The sequence below is a fragment of the Panulirus ornatus genome, chromosome 35, assembly GCF_036320965.1.
Source record: "Panulirus ornatus isolate Po-2019 chromosome 35, ASM3632096v1, whole genome shotgun sequence".
NCBI lineage: Eukaryota > Metazoa > Arthropoda > Malacostraca > Decapoda > Palinuridae > Panulirus > Panulirus ornatus.
The window spans coordinates 1,919,944-1,942,588 of NC_092258.1; the positions used below are offsets into that span (position 1 = coordinate 1,919,944).

A 22,645-nucleotide genomic window follows, 5' to 3' on the forward strand; every position below is an offset into this window, starting at 1 on the left:
GAGGAAGCTAAGCAGTTACTTCAATATATATATATATATATATATATATATATATATATATATATATATATATATATATATATATATATATATATACACCAGTGGATGTGGTGAGTAACTAGGGTACTCATGGTCCGTTCTGACTCGTTCACCAAAATAGCCTCTCCTTAAAGAAGGATCCTGATGCCGGCAAACTAACCTTCCACAAACGCCAACCAACTGATGGTAGTTAGATGCAACAGACCATTATGTCTGATGGATGGTGACCACTGGAATCTATCGTAAAGACGTAGTTTAGCTTTTGTTTGACACAATCTGACCTAATCTAACCCAAGTGAAGGCTTGCAAAATGTAAAAGTTTAATAAATATCATTATCTACTTGGCTCTGTCAGATACAAACTCAGGAATCCTAGAGCTGTGGACTCTCATCTTCCAGGAACCTTCGGAAACGTCTGGCAACTCGTAACGCCCCTGGCCAGCAGAGGGTTGGAGGTGGCCACCGGCAACATAACCTCAGGCTACAGGCACAGTGGGAGTGTATGTGGTGTGAGAATCATCCGTGACACATGAAGGAGTTACAGGGAACCTGGTTAGCGGATGTCAGTATACGTTGGCCGTCTTCATGACCGTAGTACTTGGCCGGCCATTAAGCCTAAACAGCTAATATCGACGTTTCCAGCGTGTGTTAATACGGGTATGTTTATGATGAAACTATGTTTTGTAACGTGCATATGTGTGCGTGTTATGTATGTGTCTCTAGATGTGTATATGTGTGATTACTATTTATGTGTTGCGCACACACACACACACACACACACACACACACACACACACACACACACATATATATACATATATATACCCCAGCTTGCACCTGGTATGAGCCGGAATTCGAACCCGGGCATGTTAGACTGTAGGGTCGGAAGGGTAACCACTGCAGTGTACTGATATATGTACACATCATTTCCTTCCCATGTCCACCTGAAAAAGTCTTCGTAGTGGAAATTTAAACCTGTCCCCCTTGAAAATACTTTTAAAGATTTTCAACATTAGAGATTCATCCTTTTCTTCAGTGTGCGCTCACGCTTTCTACCCAGCTCAGTTATTTTCTTCAGTGGAATTTGACAGAACGTCTGCCTCAGTGGGAACTGAGAGGACTGACACCACTTTACTTACTCATTAAGAACTGAGACAATTTCCTCGCCAGGAAATCGGTTCATGTCAGCTTAAGCTGAAGTTTAAACCACTTGTAATCGATCATCTTTTTAACTCTAGTCTTTCTTTAAACTTTTTTCATTTTCTTTTTTCTAAACGTCACATTCCTCCATCCGGGTCTGCCTTAGTTTGTGTTGTCTCTGTCGTCTTTTTTCTCCACTTTTCCTCCCTCTCCTCCGCCACTCGTAGCACTCGTTCCGTCTCTCTACACTTCAGATCCGTCATGTCGTCGCCAACTTACACGCGTACTTCATGATGATAATTACAGATGAACTCAGAGAAAGTTACGATAAAATCTGGTACGATATTAGTGCCTAGTAATGTACGAGGGCGCGTTAGATGTAACAACCGACCGTGCACGATGATTTCCAACTCCTCCATCATGTGGCGTGATGTGTTGGCCGTCTTTTTAGCACTAAATTATAGGAGTCAAGACTACCTGAAGGAGATATTTCGATTGGTAAATTGTAGAAGACCTTCGTAACTCACAGTGATTGGTCACACAGTAACTCCGACTGTCACATGTTAATTACGGTCTCGGGAGTTGATCGGAATACCAAAACCCTGGTCTTCAACTCGGTCTGTCCGCCTGGGGTCAGGCCACACCTGCTCTCTTCATGATAACGTTGTAAAGAGCGCTATTTATGAAGCTGTATTTGAAATTATAAACATAGAAGGTAAATCGTTTCAGCAGAGAGCGAAGTGAGATGTTATCTTCTGTCCCTGACCGCTGTGTGTGCTGATATTTATGCCTGATCTATAAAGGATCAAGAGATTCTGAACTGCTTTTGCGTAAGAGTTGGTGGCGGTCGGTCGGTGAGGTCTGCCACACCCGGCGAGGTCTGTGTAAGGCTACAAACATTCTGCGAAGCAAGACAACAGAAAACCAATTTTCTGTCTATTCTTGAAAAGATCACATCTACGTCACTATGCGAACACTCGACACATTTCTATCTTTTCTTACCAGTGTCGTGTAAGGTCAGGTCCTCCGCTGCTGACCAGGCGGTGCCCTCACACTGCTGCCCTCCCCGCGTGACCTGGCTCCTCACACAACATCTCTGTCTGCTCACCAGGACCCAGACTCTAGCTTCCAGGGCAGGAAAGTTGTGAAAATGTAAAAAAGATCGTGTTTCATGAAGGATCAGTGTGATACGAATGTAAATGTAACCAAGGCAGTTTCTAACGTACGAAGGATAGCCATTATAGCTCTCCCGACGTTACGGAAAATGATACGAACGGTGCGCAGGTCGTCTGCGCAGCCATTGTGATAATAGAGAGGATCCAGTATGCCTCTGTTAACGTCGAGGTTAAACAAGGAACATGAGTGTTACTGAAGACTCGTATAATTTCCTTCCCCCGCACACCTTATAGAGTCAGCCCAACATGGCCTAAGTCCGGGTCCCTCCTTGATAATGGCACACAATTAATTGCTAATCATAGTTATTGTTCATACTTGTATATGCACGTCTGTAATACACCTTTTAGTCTGGAGTCATTCCCCTCGTGTGAATTCCATCCACAGAAATTGTAAGGCCTGTAGCGAGTCGAGAGATTTGCATTGTATATTCTTTTCCTCTCGTTCTTATCTGGTAACTCGTACCATCTCCTGGCTTGCTCAGTCTCTCGCTATGTTTCCTGTTTCATTACCACGACTCTTGTATTCCCTATGTATCATGTATTCTTTTCTTTTTTCTGCTGTTCTTTTCCTGTATTTGTTGCTGGTTCACTTCAGTTTTCTCTATTCACTCAGGTAACCCCACTACGCTTTTAACTCTTCAAATTTACCCATGTCTTTTGTTTCACTATCTTGCACATAAGGTATCACTGCCCCTTTCTCCAGTTTTATTCCATGAAAGTTACTGGAAATCAAAACGTCCCTCGTAGGGTCTGAAGGTCAGAGTTACAAAGTTTAAGCACTGGGGAGGGAGAGTGCTGCTCACGTTGTCATCAGTGCAATGTCTTCTGGCGTAGGAATATTAGCGGCCCCAGAACCGAGTCTTGTGGAACGCCACTGATTACATTCTTCTGATCCTTCCAAGTTTTATCGTTTTCGATCTATTAAAGACGCTCTTCTTTTATCTATCTGGAATTCTATAACTGTCTTTAAATCTCTCATGAGGGACTGCAAACACCAGTCCACCCACCCATCTCTGTTTTCAGGGTCATAACTTACTCTATTGAACAAGTCCACTGGAGGAGTCATGATTGGTCTGTTCGCCCCAAACCCCAGCCTCCTCATGTACGACAAGCTTTTGTATTCTAACTACTCACACTATTCATGATTATGTTTCGCCAGCCATCATTTGTCCAATTTCAGCCAACGATTATTAGCGACGGTGGGGTTACGATCTAGATCAATAGCCACGCCATCCCTCATAAAGAAGGGCGTGACGGTTGTCTTCTTCTAACCACTGGTACTAACTCCTCATCTGGTGACTTGGTAAACAATAACTCAGGTGACCGTTGTGAGGCTTCACACAGTCTTGGAGCACGAAGGTTGAGGCAGCGTCGTGTGCCTGCTGTGGGTCGAGTTCCTCATGAGTCTACTGGTATTTCATGCAGTGATCTGGATGTTCTAGAAGATCGTGCTCTCTTCCTAGTTGGCTATCGTTCAAAGACGCAAATCTAGCAGCAAATATCTCACGCCTGACCATCCCCCTGAGTCTTTTCTTCTAACTAACTGTTGTCTATCAAGCAATTTTCTTCTGATAGACGATAGAATCTTCCTTAGTGCTGGAAGAACCAAACTCTTACTTCTCTTTCTTTTGTTCTCTTTCTCCTTTATGATGTCCTCTAGATCTAGGCTCTACACCACCGCCACCCAGTCACCACCACCACCACCTCAACACACCAGCACACCGCTGATGCTCCTCTCCTGCCCCGGGGCGAACCTGGGCCACCCACCTTGTTGGCCAGCACAACCTCACCTTTGGGCGTGCCCACGTCCACGCCCACGCCCATGCCCACACCCACGCCCACGCCCACGCCCATGGCACCTTCACGACTCAAGAAATTATAACTGTCATATGAGACCCAGCGAGGGATTGGCGGGTGTTGTCGTCATGACTGCTGGCGCATTGCCTTCTCTTGTTTACTCTCAGCCTCGTCCTTCCTCATCACTTGCTATCATGGTCTCATGTGACCTGGTCTATCTATCGTGGTCTTGCTATCTTGGTCTTGTTATCTTCGTTTTGCTATCTTCATTAATTACAGCTGATAAATACAGTCAGACCTTTAACACAGGCAATTTTTACTGAGAATCACAAAACATATAGGTAGGAAATCATTTGTATTTCATTGATGTATGAGTCTTGTCGACTCACTAGCAACATGCTGTCCCGTGTAATAACATTATCATCCCCCATAGGCTGTTGGTAGAGTTCCTGTTAAGTATTGTCTTGTGGTAATTACTTTTATCATGTGTGTCTTTGGTATTATATTTTTACTGTAGGTACAATATTATCTTAGACTGTGTTTGTGGAGCTGGAAATTGATATATAAGATTGCACAGCCCTAGACCTGTGTTTCAATCCCTTGAACATGACGGTACGACCCTTGAACACGATGATAAAACACACACACACACACACACACACACGCGCGCGCGTGGGTGTGGCTTGCAACAGACATGACCTCTGTGGTGAGTTGGCCCTCAAGCTTTTCTTCTTCAACCCAAAACCTCGGTGATCTCTGCACCTTCCAACCCGAGACCTGGGAGAGAGAGAGAGAGAGAGAGAGAGAGAGAGAGAGAGAGAGAGAGAGAGAGAGAGAGAGAGGAAATCTCACATCAACTATTTCAACACATTTATCATCACAGAATCATACAAAGTTTCTTTCATTCTAGAAGTCTCGTGTGAGTCACGCGATCCTAGGATTCTCTAAAAAGTTCTTTGTATAAACACTTGAAATATTTGCAGATTAAGACTGGCGCGGCACAGCCTGGGTTCCTCATCCAACACATCTCGCCAGCCACCTGGAAACTCACGACGTCTCAGAAGAGAGAGTCAGCCTTCATCGACTTTGCCTTGAATACATGTTTGTCGGGAACTTCCTCTGCAATTACTGTGAGTGTGTACCAACACATCCCCTGTTCAAGTACATCCTTGATTGCACAGTTGCACGTACGGTAGAGACGCTACACACATTGTAGTAGTTATAGGAGGTCACAAAAGCCACCATTTGTTGCTTGGAATATTATAAAGACGTCTTGTGAGGACACACTAGATCTTTTTGACTGAGAATCGTCAAGCTTTATCCTCCTTCGTGTTGATCAGTTCATTGCCTCCCTCCTCACCAAACTGGCGATCTTGTATATAAAGTTCTCTGAAGATTAATATTCCAAGCAGAAAGATTAATATTCTAAGAAAGAAAGAAAATTCCAGTTTGATTAGAGTATGAAAACCCACGTTTTCATACACTTTCTATAGTTTCATCACAAAGTCGCTGCTCTTAGTCTGAGAGAAATATAACATGAGTGGCTCTTGCCAGCTCGTCATGTACTGAATGTGAGGTGGTCGATCAAGTGTCTTGGTTGGGTGATGTTCCAAGTTCCTTGTGACGGGTTCGTGGTAGTCAGCCACCGCCACTTCTGAACAACGAAAGAAAATATAAAGAAACAGGACTTTACATTTTTGGTGCTCGAACGGATTGCAGCTTGTAGTCACGACAAGGTCAGAAGAATATGTGTTTATGCAAATGAGTTGTGCCAAGTACTGTGTAACAATCAGTAATTTCTCTTACATACTTTACCTGTGGAAATCTCACTTTACTCTGCGCAAAGACAGTTTAGCGTAAAGACTCGAAAAATTTTACTTATAGGTAAGACTACATCATAAGACTGATCTAAAATAGATCTTATATTCCAGTGGAGACGTGTAGCGAGATGTTATGCAAATGGTTAAAGATCTTAGGAGCAATGTTGTGCTGGAGGCTCCATCCATAACAGTCTGAGAACTAGTCTGGTCCAGGAGGGCCAGGGGGCCGCTCAGTGTACCACCCACAACAAGCTTTCTTTCCAGCTATATATTGGGTCTAGTCTTATTAGTCGGTGTTCCGTGTTCTTTAATCATGTGATGGGTGAAGTCTTATATCTGTTTGTGTATCCTGTTTCTATAGATATAAAGGGTTGAGTCCTTCATCGGGTGGTATATCGTGTTTCTAATCATATCATATATTTTCTATCCCTGATTCTACTTACATAATAATCTAATTCTCATCATTTGTATCACTGTTCCTTATCATATAATGGGTCGAGCCTTGTCAGTATGTATCCTTGTATCTAATTATATATCGGGTTGAGACTTATTAGTCTCTGTTCAGTGTTTCTAATGACATGATAAATGGGTGTTATCAGTTTGTCTTGCATGTTTCTAACTATGCAGTGTATCCAGTATGCAGAGTTTTGAAAGTAGTGTGATAGTAGAACTCCTTCCATTTGCTGTACAAGTAGATCCTTACAAATAAGTTGTCATGTACATACTCCCATACACTCACCTACACCATTACACATACACACACATACGAACATACAAATGTATGGCCACGTCAGCATATAAGACCTCATTTGCATAAGTATGTTAGAGGTTTACGAGGTCAATTAATTAATAGAAAATTAGGCAATCAAAATTCTTATTCCCGACCAGATGCACAGACTATCCTGTTTACCCGAGACATTTACAGATGAGTTTCATTTAAACGTAAATGTAAACATTGGGATGAAGGAGAGTACATAAGTGTAGAACTTGTAGTATTCAGTTATGCACTGACCCAGGGATGAGGCTATCCAGGTTAGTGCATTAGTCATAAGTTGGTACTACAAAATTATTTTTGGTTGTTGCATCCCTGGGTACAACAATATCAGGAGTTGTATTACCTACTGGTACGGTCCTACTGAAGATTGCACTACTCACTGGTGTAATATTGTCATGGTTGTACCAACCCATCATTGTTGTATTACCCCCTAATACATCACAATCATGGTTGTACTACCCACTGGTACAACATTATAAAGGTTGTAATACCCTCTAGTACAACACTATCATGGTTGCTCTGCCCCCTGGTACAACATTATATTACCCCCTGCTACAACACTATGTTGGTACAACATTATCATGGCTGCACTTCCCCCTGGCACAACATTATCATAAGTGTACAAATCCAGCACGTGGGACACGAGCCAACACCGGGTCGGCCGCTTCATTTCAATTCTTTAATATTAATAGGACAATAAACCCTGCTTATTGGGAACAAGATCAGGTTGTGAAGATCAAATCGCGTCCCGACTCCTGGTTTACTGTCAAGGTTCAAGCCACCGCTCTCAAGGGTCGACCCATCGTGCTCAGGCGTTGCACCATCAAGCTCAAGGGTCGAATCGTCGTGCTCGAGGGGTTAGACCGCGTCTCGACTCCTGGTTCATTATGAAGCCTCCAGGGTTAGCACGCGAGACCTTAGAATTTGTTGAAGTTGCTGGCAGTATATTATCAAACCTGAGGCATATTGAGAGGCGGTGAGTGTGTTCGTTCCATAATAACATGAGGGGCTAATGTGGTGAGTGTGCTGGTTCCATAATGACATGAGGACATGAGGAGCTAATGAGTGTATTGGTTCCATAATGACACGAGGGGCTAATGTGGTGATTATAATGATTCCTTCAGGACCTGAGGGCCCAGGATGGTGAGACTGTTAGTTCCAGGAAGACCTGAGGGCCTTCCATGTTGTTTTGATGAGTAGATGGTCTGATGTTGAAGGTGTAGCCTTTGCTGCGGTGATGGAGGTGGCTTCTGATGGTCTTGCTCATACTTGGGTTGGTAATCTAGCTTTCCATAGTCGGCTTTACGTACTGGCGTGCCGAAGGGTAACCCTTATTCTTCGTCTTTTGGATATTAATTACCGCCAATTGAAATTATAGAAAATTTTAAAACTCTAAATAAGTCTGAAGACAGACAGCAAGCATACAGGTGTCTGAGTAGTACCCTGGCCAGAACATGTAATTTAACATAAAGGATAATTACTTTTGGGCGTCCTAAAGTCAGCACACGCAAACACACGCGCTTGTTTGTCAAAACAACCAATCAGCGTACAATCGTCTACGCATGCGTATGAGAAATACCAATCAGCGAGCAGACATCGACGCATGCGCAGAGCAAGAACTAATCAGAGAGCAGAACTCTTTTCGATTGGATTTGTATTCTGAGCTTCGCATCCATGTATAATCAGGGTAGGTGGAATGGTGGACGCTCCTGGAGAAGAGAGGCCGAGAATAACCCAGGATATATCTCGTTATCATTGGTTTCTTCAGCCATTTGGATACCATTAGGTCTGAGTACGAACGCCTTGCTCTAGTGCACCATTATTTTGAAGAAAAGCTATTCATAGTCCCATAAGTTTGGTTTCATATTGAAATAATCCAGAATCTATTTCTGCTATTGAAATGATAATGGTTTATCCATCTTTATTACAGTTATGTATTGACAGATTGCTGATCTTAAGGTCTTTGACTTATGTATATTGGTAAAAGTTTCTTTTTGTTTTCAAGGAAGATGCATGGGATGCATATGCGTATGATAGTGAGTCGGTACAATCTTTTTTTATAAAAATGAATGAAATATCTCCCACTCATTGAATACATTTTTATACAACACTCGTTGTCTCTTCCTAAGGCTTACCTGTATATCATACACGGGTCGTGTTCACAGGCCATGCTGTTGTGCTCAAAAGTTTCGTACCGACGAACTCAGATTGTACCGTCTTGTTAAGGGTCGTACTGTTAATGTGGTCAGTGGTCGTAACATCATGCTCAAGTGGTCATGACGTAGTACTCTCATGCCGGAAAAGGGATTAGGTTATAATCCTGAATCGCTTTCCCTTGATACAAAAAACAGTATTGGTCTATAATATTTGTTCCCTTTTGTCATTGTTGTACCTTGCCTCTACCTGGCACTGTTATTCTTCTGTACTCGGCCCAGATTTTTTGTCTGTATCTAGCACTGTTTTTTTGTCTCTATCCAGCACTGTTCCGTGTTTCTGCCAGCAACAGTTCCTTGTTTCTACCAGGAACTAATCTTTTTCAGTGTTCTTCACTGTTCCTTATCTGTACCCGGCAATGCCGGTAGTATGTACCCGGGCATTGAGCATTCAGTCTACGTAATACTATATTGCTTCTGAATTCCCCAGTCACTGGAACATAAGTATTACAGACACTGTACTGAACACTGCCTAGTCACGCTACCGAAAACTAGACGGATTTGTGGAAAGAATGTTGCATCCGACAGTGTCTGTGGGACAGTGCTTTACCACTTCGTATGACAGTGTCATGGATCTGAATGACCTTCCCAGAACCCGCGTGGTTGGGTATCTGCCACTCTGGGGTAGACAAGCGTGCGTGGTCCTTACCTTGGTATCATCTAAGGCTGACATACGAATAGAGATAAACATTGGCAAGTTCCCCGTGGAGGTAATCTCATCCTTGACGTTATATTGGGTTTGGGTATCAACCTCCTGGCCATGCGTGTGTCCCTCAATTTTACACCATCATTAATGGCACCACGGGAGATTTTATGCTAATAATTGCATATCTATGAGGAAACTCCCTATAAATCCGGTTTTTATATACAGCTACGACTATTAAAGGACTTATAGCTATAGTATAAACGAGGTATATCTAAAGCTCCCAGATCATATAGCACATATTGTGGACATGGGTGCGAGCGAGACTTGGCCATGTCACCTCCAAAGTTACTACCCATTAAAACTTTTTTCTTTCTTCTTGCTTCTTATCAGCGCCATAATTCCGAACTAGTTTGATAACCATTTTCTTATGATTGAGTATGATGTTAGAGATTAGGTATAGCATGATAATAAGGCTGGAACCCTTCGCTTGGTCTCGTATCTCTGGCTTATCGCCCGGCAGGGTAATGAGGGTCGTTCAAGATGCCAGGAGATAAGGTGGCGGCTGATGTGATTCCCTTAAGGCCAGGTTCACCAGCACTCAGTCCCGCCTGGTGACGTGCCCTGCTGGTGAGGCCAGGTGACCTGCTGGTGAGGCCAGGTGACCTGCTGGTGAGAGGTCAACAGTATTGCCTTTGTTACATGCTGGTGTTCGTCCAGGAGCACTAGGGAGGGTGTTCAAGACGTAAGTTGTAATCACACTATAAAGTAAAATAAAGGGAATAGAAATAAGCAGACACAGATAGCTAGAAACTATGATTCACTAAAAGACAAACTGTGTCTGAGATCAGATATAAGAATCCACACGAGAATGGAGAGATTAGCCATCTCCAAGTACTGAAACCTTATAATCTAATTCAGCCTAAAAGAAATAAGTTACGTCAGACCTAAAACACTAAATGGTGTACGAACAGTGATACAATGTGCTTGTGAGCCTCCCTGGTGTGGTGGTTAGCGTCATAATAACACTAATCTCACAAACCTGGACTCGAGTTCCAGACGAGACAGGTCATCCAACCACCAGCCAACCCTGAAGTTCATCCTGTTCATTAAAATTTGTTAAGGGACGGTGGAACGCGAATGTATAATTCCCTCACCGTAATACAGGAAGAATAATCACATATATACACTGATGTATACACGGTGTGTGTGGGGATGTCTGTGTACGCCAGCGTAATATATAAAAATTATCTTCATCCTAATCTGAGCGAGAGATGAACGTTACTCTCATAAATGGGTCCCCGATGCGCATTATAAGATAACAGATGATCTAACTGGTCATATATCAAGTCCTGAACGCGTGCCGGGATTCACAACTGCTTGTTCAAGGGTGCGAGACAGACGCACTAACAATCCAGACAGCAACAACTGGGCGCATATCACTTTCTTGTTGTGATAAATGATCTATTTCGTTACAGCTTCATGATATAATGGGCATAGTGAAGCGAAGACCTCAGGACCTGGTCGCTGTGTGCAATGATCCTGGATAAGCTTCGTGGGTCGCGTCCTGATGACCAGGTGAAGGACAACTCTCTGATCCTCCAGGTCATATTTGAGGGAGGGGAGCGCGGGCGTGTCCTGGTAGAGGAGTAACGAACAATGTTTTGATCTTCCCAGGTCATGTCTGAAGGGTGTTCTCACCCAACACCTGGTGTGACCCATGCTGTTCCCTGCTGCGCCACCTGTGCCCTGGTGGCCATCTTCCTCACCGCGACGCCACCACTGCACAACTTCAGCCAAGACTAAGATGCTTGTGTGATGCTTCTTGTTTACTCGTGTGTGAATGACCCGAACAGCAATAGCTTGAAAAACGTTTTATGGGTCAAGGTTTTTCCTGTTCATATAGCCTACTTATCTACCACAGTCTCAGTTTGGTCAGCTGGTGCCGTTACGATGGTCAGCTGGTGCCACACGATGGTCAGCTGGTGCCACACGATGGTCAGCTGGTGCCACACGATGGTCAGCTCTGCCTTTCTTGGGATCCTTCTGCTGCAAAAGATCCCAACCACAAGAGCAGTTTCTCCTCTTCGTATCCTCACCACGTCTTCAGAAATCTTACAAAAGTCCTGAAGAAGTTTATTTGTTGAAGAATCAGCCTCTCGATAATTGTCATTTGAATTCAGTCCCTCAAGCAGTAGGATAATCCCTCAAGCACTAGGGTTCTCCTCTTGAGCGCGATGGTTTGACCTATGAGTATAATGGCTTAGCCTCTGGCCTTATCCTGTTCTCTGTGGGAAATACTATTAGAAACAGTTCGTCAAATCAGTGATCTGTATCGTCGAAGCCACTTCGCGTCCTCGTCTTTCTAATCAGTACATTGCAAAGTCCATAAAGTTCAAACTAACTCGTATGTTTCCAAAGAGAACAATGTCCTGTGAATCAGGAAGAGCACGACACGGAAGGCAATATTGCGATCTGTCTGAAGTCCTACTACGTCAAGAAGTTCGCGAGTGCTCTGAACGTCAGAAAACAATTAGGACTGACCGCTTACCAATACGAGTGAAGCAAAAGTAGATAAAACAGGTTGACACTTATGATTATAAAGGTCATAACAACGACATTCTTAAGGTCTAAGAGTGTGTTGTTGAGGCGCGACAGGCGATTATTTTGCTGCTGATGTGAGTGCGTCCCGTGCCGTGCACACGTACCCGTCCTCACCTTCTGGAGCATAGAGACACACTCACTCTTGTACATCAGCACCCACACCCACCCACTCTGGTGCAACCCCCCCCCCCCCCCCCCCCCCCCCCGCTTCAACCCCAACCCTCACCCCGGACAGGTTCTCATTGTCCTATTTATCATGGGCTGAGCTCCCAAGGGCCGTCTCCCTCTCATCCAGGCTCCTCTCCCCACTGTCCTGTTAGCCATGGTCCCAGCTCCCGCGGACCACCCCGGCCGGACCCTCGCTAGCCATGGTCCCAGCTCCCGCGGACCACCCACGCCCAGGCCTCAGGTTTAATATTCAGTTGGCGGTATCGGCCGAACCTCGCTCCCCCGGGGGCGTCAAACGGACCCACCACTACCTTCACAGGTCTTGTGTTATCAGTCACTGGTTATCTTACTTCTCCTGGCACGTAGTAGTGGATAGGGCTATGAGGGCGGCACGTAACACTGGCTAAGGATACGAGGGCGGCACGTAACGGTGGTCAGGACCCTGAGGGTGAAGCTGGGGAAGACACAACAGGTGCTGGGGAGAGACAAGCCACTGCAGACATTCATCGTTCGTGTGTTATTCTCAAGTTGACTGTGAGGAAGATTAAGGACATCGATGTTGTACTGTGAGGCAGTAGGCACGACTGGAAACTGTGGCTGGAACTGGAGTTAGCTTGATTTCCTCTGTTCCCTCCTGGCAGGGACCGGCCAGAGGGCGGTGTGGGAGGGGAAGTCCCCCCGGGAGAGGCAGCTAGGAGTGGCAGCAGACGAGGTTAATGAACAGCGGCTCTTTGGGCTTGGCTGCCACAGGAGTAGCTGGGGTGAGACGAGGCTCGGGGTGCCTCTAGGGCTGCAATAGGACTACCAGTCGTCCTAGGGCCCTGAGGATTCCACGGGGTGAGGGAGACCCTCAAGACGACAGGAAGGGACTGGCTGCCATGGGATCGGAGTTAAGGGAGGAAACTGTGTATCATGAGGAAAGAGATGACTCCTAAGAGTCGTAGGATCTAACAAGAGGAGGAGTGGGAGTCTTCTAGGTCTTAACAAGGCTCAGGAGCGTCCTGTGGTCTAGAATGAGACGGACTGGGCCACTGTTAGGTTCACAGGCATCCCGGGTCTGGGTTAAGGCTGACCAAGACCCCTGAGAGGCTTGAAGGAAGGCACTGGGGTGTCTTAGGACGTGACGTACTAAGTTACCGTTACTGCCGTGACATGAGGTCACCGTTACCGCTGTTGTTACACGTTCTCGACGTCCTCCACGGCGCTGCTGTCCTTGCCGGCCGAGCGGTGGTGTTAGCTCAGGTGTTCAGGTCCTGCACTGTCAGGTACATCAGCGTCCTTGGTGCCTGCCATCTTTCTCTCTTCCTTTACGTCTTACCGGCTCTAATCTTTCTCTCATCATGTGTCCTGCAGTCCTCATCAGGCGTCTCTTGATCTCTTTCTTATAAGCATGACTATTTGTGTATCATAGGGAAAAAGATTTACACTCGTGGTTCCCTGTCTCTTAACCTTGTGTAGTAATAGTAGTAGTAGTAATGGTAGTAGTAGTAGCAGTAGCAGTAGTAGCAGTAACAGTAATTAATGGTGGGTGTTATGAATCAGCGTGCCCGGGTTCGATTCCGGTCCTGGTTGTTGGCCCACAGCCAGGCCCACTGTTCATCCTCCCTTTATCATGCACCTCGATGGACCAGTTTTTCTGCTGGTCTTGTATCGGTGATCCGATGTGTGCGACAGGTGGAGGGTCGGTGCCTTACTATCATGGTGTTCCAGCCCATCCTTTCTCACCCGCCCGTCGTAAACATTACGATCGACGAGGTTCTCTACTACAGGAGGCAGAGGACCTTCTTATATACATCCTTATCCTACCCACGAAGGAGTGATCCACCTACTTCGTAGCCAATACTCCAATATATATATATATATATATATATATATATATATATATATATATATATATATATATATATATATATATATATATATATATATATCCTGCGTGTTTGGTACATAGATAGTACAAGGCAGTAGTAAACGGCAGTTTATTCTGCTAACGTCAGCAGTCAGGGAGTCCAGTAGGCTGTTGGGCCATAAGAAAAAAAAAGAAAGAATGGCCATCAAGCATGCATGAGGATAGCCATTTACAGCGGAGTTGTAAATGAAGAAACGAGAGCCACGAGTGAGTCCGTGCGAGTGGCGCGTTGCGGTATTCCAGATCCTCCTCAAGTCTCTTTCTTGAGTCACTTTACGATCTCTCTCTCTCTCTCTCTCTCTCTCTCTCTCTCTCTCTCTCTCTCTCTCTCTCATCATCATCATCATCAAACTTCCGTCCTCGTTCTCCTAGGTCTTCTGTCCTCCCTCGACTCTTATCATCGAGGAGTTACAGAATGTGTATGTGGTCGTCTGCTTAGCGTCACCTGCTGTGTCGTGTGTGGGATGACAACTAAGATATTAATAAACCAATATTGGTGTTCAATCATAGGAATTTCTTTAACAACATTTGTCACTTCGTTTATCTTTATCTTTGTGTGGTGTGTGTATGTGTCTATGTGTCTAGTCTGTGTGTCTATGCATTCTGTATCACTCTACACACCAGGCAACCAGTTGAGTATGTACGTCCACCTCCAGAGTCTGGGGGTATGGGGGAGAGAGTGGTGCAGCTGGGGGTATGGGGTTGAGAGTGGACGATCCCCGTCTCCTCCCTCTCCCCCAGCCTAACCACCTGTGGCCAGCAGACAGGTCCTCCCTCTGAACTACTTCATCTACTCACATAATCAATCATCAACAAATGACATTCTTAATGGCGTACAACTGATTCCTCTGAGATAATATTCTCGCCCAAGGCGATGAGAGAGATGGATCTTTATCATATATATATATATATATATATATATATATATATATATATATATATATATATATATATATATATATATGTGTGTGTGTGTGTGTGTGCATGTGTGTGTGTGCATGTGTGTGTGTATGTGTCTGTCTGTGTCTGTGTCTGTCTGTGTGTGTGTAGTTACCTAAGGATGACTGTCATAAGATCAGTACGATCAGTATGACATCTGTAGTGGTGTTCAGTATGATCTGCGGTTGAGTGGTAGTTGTGGTATGACGAAGGACATCATAAGTGTCATTGTTCTTCCAGAGTGGTTGAGATCTTCATAATTTCGTGTTTGTCATATCATTGTACTTGTCATCGTATCTGTGTCTCTCTCTCATGTGTTTGTGACACAGTTGATATACGAATATAATTGAAGGTTTGGGATTATGGCAACAAAATGTAAATAACATGATCAACAATGATCGGGTCATACTTCGAAGTGGATCAAATATGTGATCGGACGTTTACTTTTCTTTGAATAGATGTAGTCGTGCGGCAGGTCGGGTCGTCCGGCATCGTACAGTCGTTCCAGATCAGAAGTCGTATTCTGACCCTCAGTTGTTCCGGGTCTTCAAGTCTCTTTTGGTGTTTCCAGTCCAGCATCCGTGGTCTGACTGTGCTAATACCAGGTCTTCCAGTCTCTTTTGGTGGTTCCAGACCAGTTGGCCTGCTCAAACTGTGGCAGCTCCACATCTTCCAGTATCATGAAATGCTTTCGGGCCATCATCCGTGCGTTGAGCATGGCAGCAGCTCCAGGTCCTTAGATTCCTTTGTCACCGCTTCACTAACACGTCGTTTGTCAACTGCACGGCTCCAGGCCCTCAGCATCAGCAGGTGGTTCCAGACCATCAGCTGTACTGTGAGTGAAGCAGCTCGGGGTCACGCAGCCACAGGAGGTCAGTGGGCTGAAAAATCATCAGTGTCGTTCAGAGATGAGAAAGAACAATCCTGGTTGTAATAAAGCACTGGGATGAGAATGTTTATTACGGACAATAAGACGCAGCGTTCATGGCCTCGAAGAACATCAGTGCTTGCCGGAGAGACCAACAGTTTAGTGCTCCTGTGGCGCAGTTCTCATAACCTCATAAAACCTAATAAAAATACCTTGTTTCTTCATGGTATTTACAAGATCATGCAGGGGTCTGGAAGTATTCCAAGAACCAGTAAATGGATTCTGATCCATCGTCTTTGTTTACGAGTTTTTGACTACGGAGATGATGGACACATTATTTGCCAAGGTAATCAGATTCATAATAGAATTTTGATAGATGTAGTTAACAAAGTGAGCACATTTGTTCTTACGATAAACTAAAGTCGAGTATAATCAAAGTGCATAGTAATTCATGTCGTGGCATTCCTGGTGAGATGGCTTCCTGTGTTTCCAAGTTCAGTCTTTTGTCTTGGTGGTTCTTGAGTTGTTGCTTGTTTTTTTCCCCAGTTTCTGAAAGACACAAAAGCTGTTGTTAGACTTTGCCATTAACATTTTTACTGTCATGACTCTGTAGTTTTTGATATTAGCCAGTCTTCAATTCAAATTCTTCACGAAACACCCCAGTAAGCGCTTCAGAGTAGGCAATTATGATCTTTTTTAAAAGGATAGAAAGGCTCAGAAGCCACCGCCCCTGGCCGGGAAAGTACGTTGTAAACTCGTGATTGACACGGAGTTATGAGCCAATAGCTCCGCTGGAAATACATTCACTTCCAGATTGGCTCCAGCTTGATTAAAAAGGGCTACTTGAAACTGCGACATGATGATGATGCGAAAAGGATCCAACACCATTAGGAATCCGTTGAAAGACAGACCCTGATCATCTTCAGACAACGGAAAGTAAAGGTTCTGTCATCACAGTGGAAGGACACCTCTCAGCCTCTCGCTCATACAGAGAAAACAGTACGAGTATCCATGTTAGAATCATACGACCTGTCGATGTACACGCACGATGCTGGACATGCACAACATACGTGTCTGTAGTGAGCGACGCATTTCAAATGTAAATTCTCTGGCCGAGTTATACCTTGTTAATTAATCATTTCCCGTGAACTTAACCTTCTAAGGTTTATCATGTTAGGTGTAAAGTGAGAGTGTAAAGTGGGTACGTGAGGAGATTCTGCTCTGCTCAAGTGTTCCTCGAGTGGATACATGTGGTCATCGGGGCCTCGGGAGTGTTTCTCAGGTGGGTACAGGGCTTGTCTCGACTACGGGGTTGTTCTGGACTATGGGGATGTTCCTACGGTGGAAGGCAGGGGTCATCTGGACTTCCAAGGTGTTCCTCACTTGGTTACATCGGATCATCTCTACTACAAGGGTGATTTGTATCACGGGGATGTCCCTCGGGTGGGCACATGGGGGAGCCCTCTGGACTACGGGAGTCCTCCCTCAGGTGGGGTACATGGGGCAGCCCTGATCATCATGGACGTTCACCTCCCTCTGTACGTCGGGAAACTCCAGCACGAAGCATTGCCACTTTTTTAGCTGCTGTATCAGTGTTCTCGGTACAGCCTGCCTGCCACAAGCTGCCCAAGTTAACTTCACTTGATTTCAATCAGTTTCTTATCTTTTCAGTTTTTACTGATTCCTTTATTTTCAATCTGCATGTCATCTTGTAGTTTTGTGATATCTTTAGTTAATCCACATACTATAATTTCTGAAATCCTAATCTAAGTATATTGTTACCTTATTCTCTAATCACCAAAACATAACTAGAACCGTCTAGCGTGCTGAACACCCGACCATCATCTCAGTAAGATCTGTTATCAAAGAATAAATATTTTTCCTCAGTTTTTAGGATTTCTGTTGGTAAATCTCTTTGATCAAGACCTTTTCCATGACCTCAAGACTTTCAAAATTCACTACCATAGACCCACCTTCCCATCCAGTCTTCCCAGACGAAACTTCGAAACAAGAAATGATTGAAACTCCTGAACATAAACAGTGGGTACCCCTCCCGGGTCCTCTCATACTCCGTCACACCTGCACTGTGAAGAAGATCCTACTCTTCCTCAGCCACAGGCACATGCAAGTCCTGTCTACTCTCCTACACCTTGCTCCTCTGCCCCACAACCAATTCAACAGAGGTGAGGCGGGTCCGGCAGACTCTACGGGTCGCCCTGACATGAATACTTCCAGCTGTTGATCCAGACGCAAGGAGCTGACCACCGCTACTCACACCATCAATCTTGAGACGGCGAGGCTTGGCAGCTCCTCCTTCCTCAGCCTCGCTGGACTGTCTACTTCGCTAGTGAAAGAGAGTTGGAGAGGCCAGATATGATCCCCCTCTCTCTGTCTCTGTCTCTTTCCCTCTCCCAGTAGACTGGAGTGAGGAGGAGGGAGGTGGGGGGTTATCGTTGCTGCTGGTGGCAGCGTCGGCCCTGGTGCATGAGGCTGGAGGTGATGCAACAGGCAGGAGTCCTGCACAAAGCAAACATGACGAAACGCTCTCGCAACGCTGCCTGATGCAGGTGGGTGGGAGTGGAGGTGTCCCGTTGCGTAAGTTGTGGTACGTGGGTGGTGGTGGGGGAAGAGGTGTCCTTTTGCGTAAGTTGTGGTACGTGGGTGGTGGCGGTGGTGGTGGTGGAAGAGGTGTCCTCTTGCGTAAGTTGTGGTACGTGGGTGTGGCAGTGGCAGTGATGGTTGGGTTGACTGGATCGTGCTGGAGATGGTGGTGGGGGTGTCCACCTGCGTGAAATGTATTAAGTAGGAAGAAAAGGTGGCGCTGGGTATGGTAATGATGGTGCTGGTGATGATGAAGGTGTGAGTGATAGTGATGTTGATGACGGGATTGATAATGTTGCCGGTGGGCGGGAACACTGGTGATGTGATGTCTGTCAGGGAGAAAATAGTGGTTGGTTGTGGCTGTCGTGATGCTGACGATGATGGTGACATCTGTCAAGCCAGACAACCACGTCACATAAATCAGGAGACACAGATGACCTCTGAAGCTCAGACACCATCCAGCGAGCATCCTGAAGTCTTTAAGAGCAGAACGTCATTCAACTTCCAAAACAAAATTTACTTTCACTACTTTATTTGTCTCTCTGTCAACTCCACTCCTATGTACATAGGGTGGGTCAAGTGCATACGGATGTGTACCTTTTGAGAGGATTATTTTTGCAGAACTGAGGACCCCAGCCTTCGCCCAGAGGGCTGGTGCAGGGCTGAACCTGCTGCTTTACATCTCAAAGTAATACAGTAAAAGAACTTCGCTTCTTGAAACCAAATATTCCTCTCGTATTTTAGATTAGCATGTCACATTTCTCGTAGCATGTCACGCAACATGGTACTCCCGAAAAACAAACCATCATCTCAACCAAAATAGCATCACATGAGAGTAAACTTTTAGATATATTCAAAATGGAATGAGTATCCAGTCTCTGACACCAGCAAGTCGTGCTCATCCCGGAGAATAAAAAGATTAAAAGTCGTGGGACATGAAAATGAAAATCTTATGCAGTTCCTGAAGTCGAAACGTCAGTCAATATTCTTGGTACATGATGGAGTCAACACTTGACCTCATTTCTAAAAGCAGACCGTCATGCAATCTTTCAGACCAAAACACCATGCAAATCCATGGGAGGAGAAGGCCAGGAGAGACACCGCCCACACTGTGGGAGTCAACGGAGGTAATGGCAGACCACACCAACTCCTCCTCTCCCACCCGCACTGTGGGAGTCAACGGAGGTAATGGCAGACCACACCTCCTCTCCCACCCGCACTGTGGGAGTCGACGGAGATAATGGCAGAACAACTCTCCCAGCGGAGAGACTAACTCTCCCAGCTCCTGAGGAGCTACACGAGGAGCACCTCTCCCGAGGATCACTCGAGGAATGACCAGGTTAATATATCTCCTTCTTGATCCTTTTCTCTTTAAACTTTGAAATCAAGATGTTTGATTCTAGAGTAGCTTTTAACTCTGTGTCTTGTCTTAAACTAGTATAATATGTTACTGTCAGCCGCATACAGTGTGTGCTCAGCGCCTCTAAAGACCAAGAGGTTGTGATACAGTTCTTCTAATCCCCCTCTCAACCTTCACTCCTTCAGGAAGTGCAAGTCTCATACTCCAGAGAAGTCGTCAAAGGCTTTTACCGAACACATTATCAACCAGCACAAACGCGTCAATTGATCCCATTCAGTGAAGAGTCTCTTTTCATTCCCTTTCATTGAAGGCTTAAATGACTCTCAATTACTGCACTGCTTCCCTGCTTAAGCTAATCTGTCAAAGCGAAAAGTGAAATGGAAGACTTTCAATGTTCACTTATAGATAAGACAAACCTTAACTCCACATGAGGCTTGGAGATCCTCCACATGAGTCTTGGAGATCCTCCACGTGAGTCTTGGAGATCCTCTACATGAGTCTTGGAGATCCTCCACGTGGGTCTTGGAGATCCTCCACGTGAGTCTTGGAGATCCTCCACATGAATGATCTTCATGATCAAGTTACCATAATCCCCCTTACCCTCGCTCTCCCTCAGCTGACCACTTGTGGAGGCCGACAAGTTTTCATAATTATCTTACGAAAAAAAAAATAGAATCAGGAAAATAAGAGGCACTAGCGTTGAATTAATATTCACAGTATTGTAAAATAATCATTATTTCGTTTACGTTCGTTTACAGTAGACAGACAATATGTGTTGTAAGATCTGTATAGATCGCATCTTAACCTTCAGTGTGGTTCTGGGATCATATCACGGTGATCGAGCAGCTACAAAAGATGGGTTCGTTCAGTCTGACACATTCTCTACTGAGATGTAAGTTTGTTTGGTTCTGTACAGTTGCTTATCTGCCCTCGAAGTACTTTGATGTATGTCTTTAGATGGCTCTCTGACCTATCTTCTACATTAGTCGCCATGTTAACAGCGTTTTTATTCTCCGGAATGACGCTAGTCTTCACTCTTTGTCCAGGGAAAGATTTCGTACTTTTTTATCAGAGGCAGCTTCATAAATCTAGTCTTGGTGTATTGATTTGATTTTTCGCCGCTGTCACTGGTTAATCTATTGAGCACCCCATGCTCATCCTGTGAGCAGTAGCGCCAAAAAGATTACAGGGGTCACAAAGGGTCTTTGTCAGACCCCAAGTGGGCAGGTGATTATGACATAAATTGTTACAAAGTTGGCTCATTACATAAGTTTACAGTCTCTCATAAGGTAACTTAATCAACTAGAGGCAAAATATGGATACAACCTTTGAACTTCAGGTATCTTGTCATTAACAATAAGACGTTGTGCCATTTCTTGCAGGGTTTGTTTAGACCTTTTCCTGAAAAAGGTTCAATCTCTTTTCCATAATGTGAGTGTTAGTGTGCTATCCTGAACCAGTTGGAGGAAGAGCCATCAAGTCTGGGTATGTCTTCCATTCATCCTGAATTATGTTCGTTTCTCATAATCTTGTTCGAGTCTTAACTGTCATGCGTGTAAGTTTCTTCCTCGGGATGGAGGAACTAATAGAATTCAACCTTGTGTTGTTCTGTTTATATGAACAAAAAAGAAACATTTCAGTTCTTTTCTATTGCTTGAACGTGTATTTCTTTTTTACGCCTCTGATGGAAAGGTGCCTTCTGCTTTACTATTCCGTCTCTACCTATAATGGTGGGTGATGAAGAGCCCCCTACTTTACTACCTCATCTCTGGCTATAGTGGTCAGTGGGGAGGAATCTCCTGCTTTGATCTCGTCTCCATCTTATAATGGTGGGTGTGGGTGGGGAGGAATCTCCAGCCTTCCTCTCCTGAAGTTATCACAGATAAGATTACGATCTCAGAACACTGCCAGTGTCTTCCAGCAGATAACCTCATCTTGGACCATCAGGTCTCTTGTTATGTCCTTCCTGTGTTCCTCCCCTCACCACACCATTCCCTTCCTCACCCCAGTATCCTTCGCCGTCACCCCACTATCCCTACCCCTCACCCGACTATCCTCCCTTGACCTAACTATCCTCCTGCTCAACCCAGACATCATCCGTCTCATCCCAACATCCTTACCAACAGTGACTATTCTTCCATTCCAACTATCCTATTCCTCACCCCACTTTCGTCCCCACACCCTGCTATCCTCCCTACTATCCTCCCCATCACCCCACCATTCATCACCCCAGCAGAGGGAGGGTCGGCCAGCGTGACGGGGCCCTCATGGCCTCGCTGCTCCCGCCACTTTTGGTCATGGAATGCCGCCAGGCAGGTCCGTGGGCGAGTGGCACAGGAGGGTAGGTGGGAGGGAAGATGGGAGGGAAGGTGGGAGGGTAAGTAGGTAGGTAGTAGGAAGGACTGGTGGAAGGAGAGGTAGGAGGGAAGGTGGGAAGGAAGGTATGAGGAATGGTGGGAGGATAAGTAGGAGGTAGGATGGAAGGGGAGGTGGTAGTGCTCGGGATGGTGGGAGGGAAGGTTTGTAGGGATGGTGGAAGAGTAGGAGGGAGGTAGTTAAAATATAGGGATAGAGAAACAGAGAGAGGGAAGAAAG

General features: G+C 45.2%; 1 long non-coding RNA gene across 2 annotated transcripts in view; it reads left to right on the forward strand.

Moving 5' to 3' along the window:
- The first annotated feature begins 443 nt into the window (after positions 1 to 443).
- Positions 444 to 22,645, forward strand: part of LOC139760223 (uncharacterized) — a 121,649-nt gene continuing 99,447 nt past the window's right edge. For both annotated transcript variants that reach the window (XR_011715279.1, XR_011715280.1), the window contains exons 1-2: positions 444 to 695; positions 5,134 to 5,280. This is a non-coding gene — a long non-coding RNA (uncharacterized lncRNA). The remainder of the gene's footprint in view (positions 696 to 5,133; positions 5,281 to 22,645) is intronic.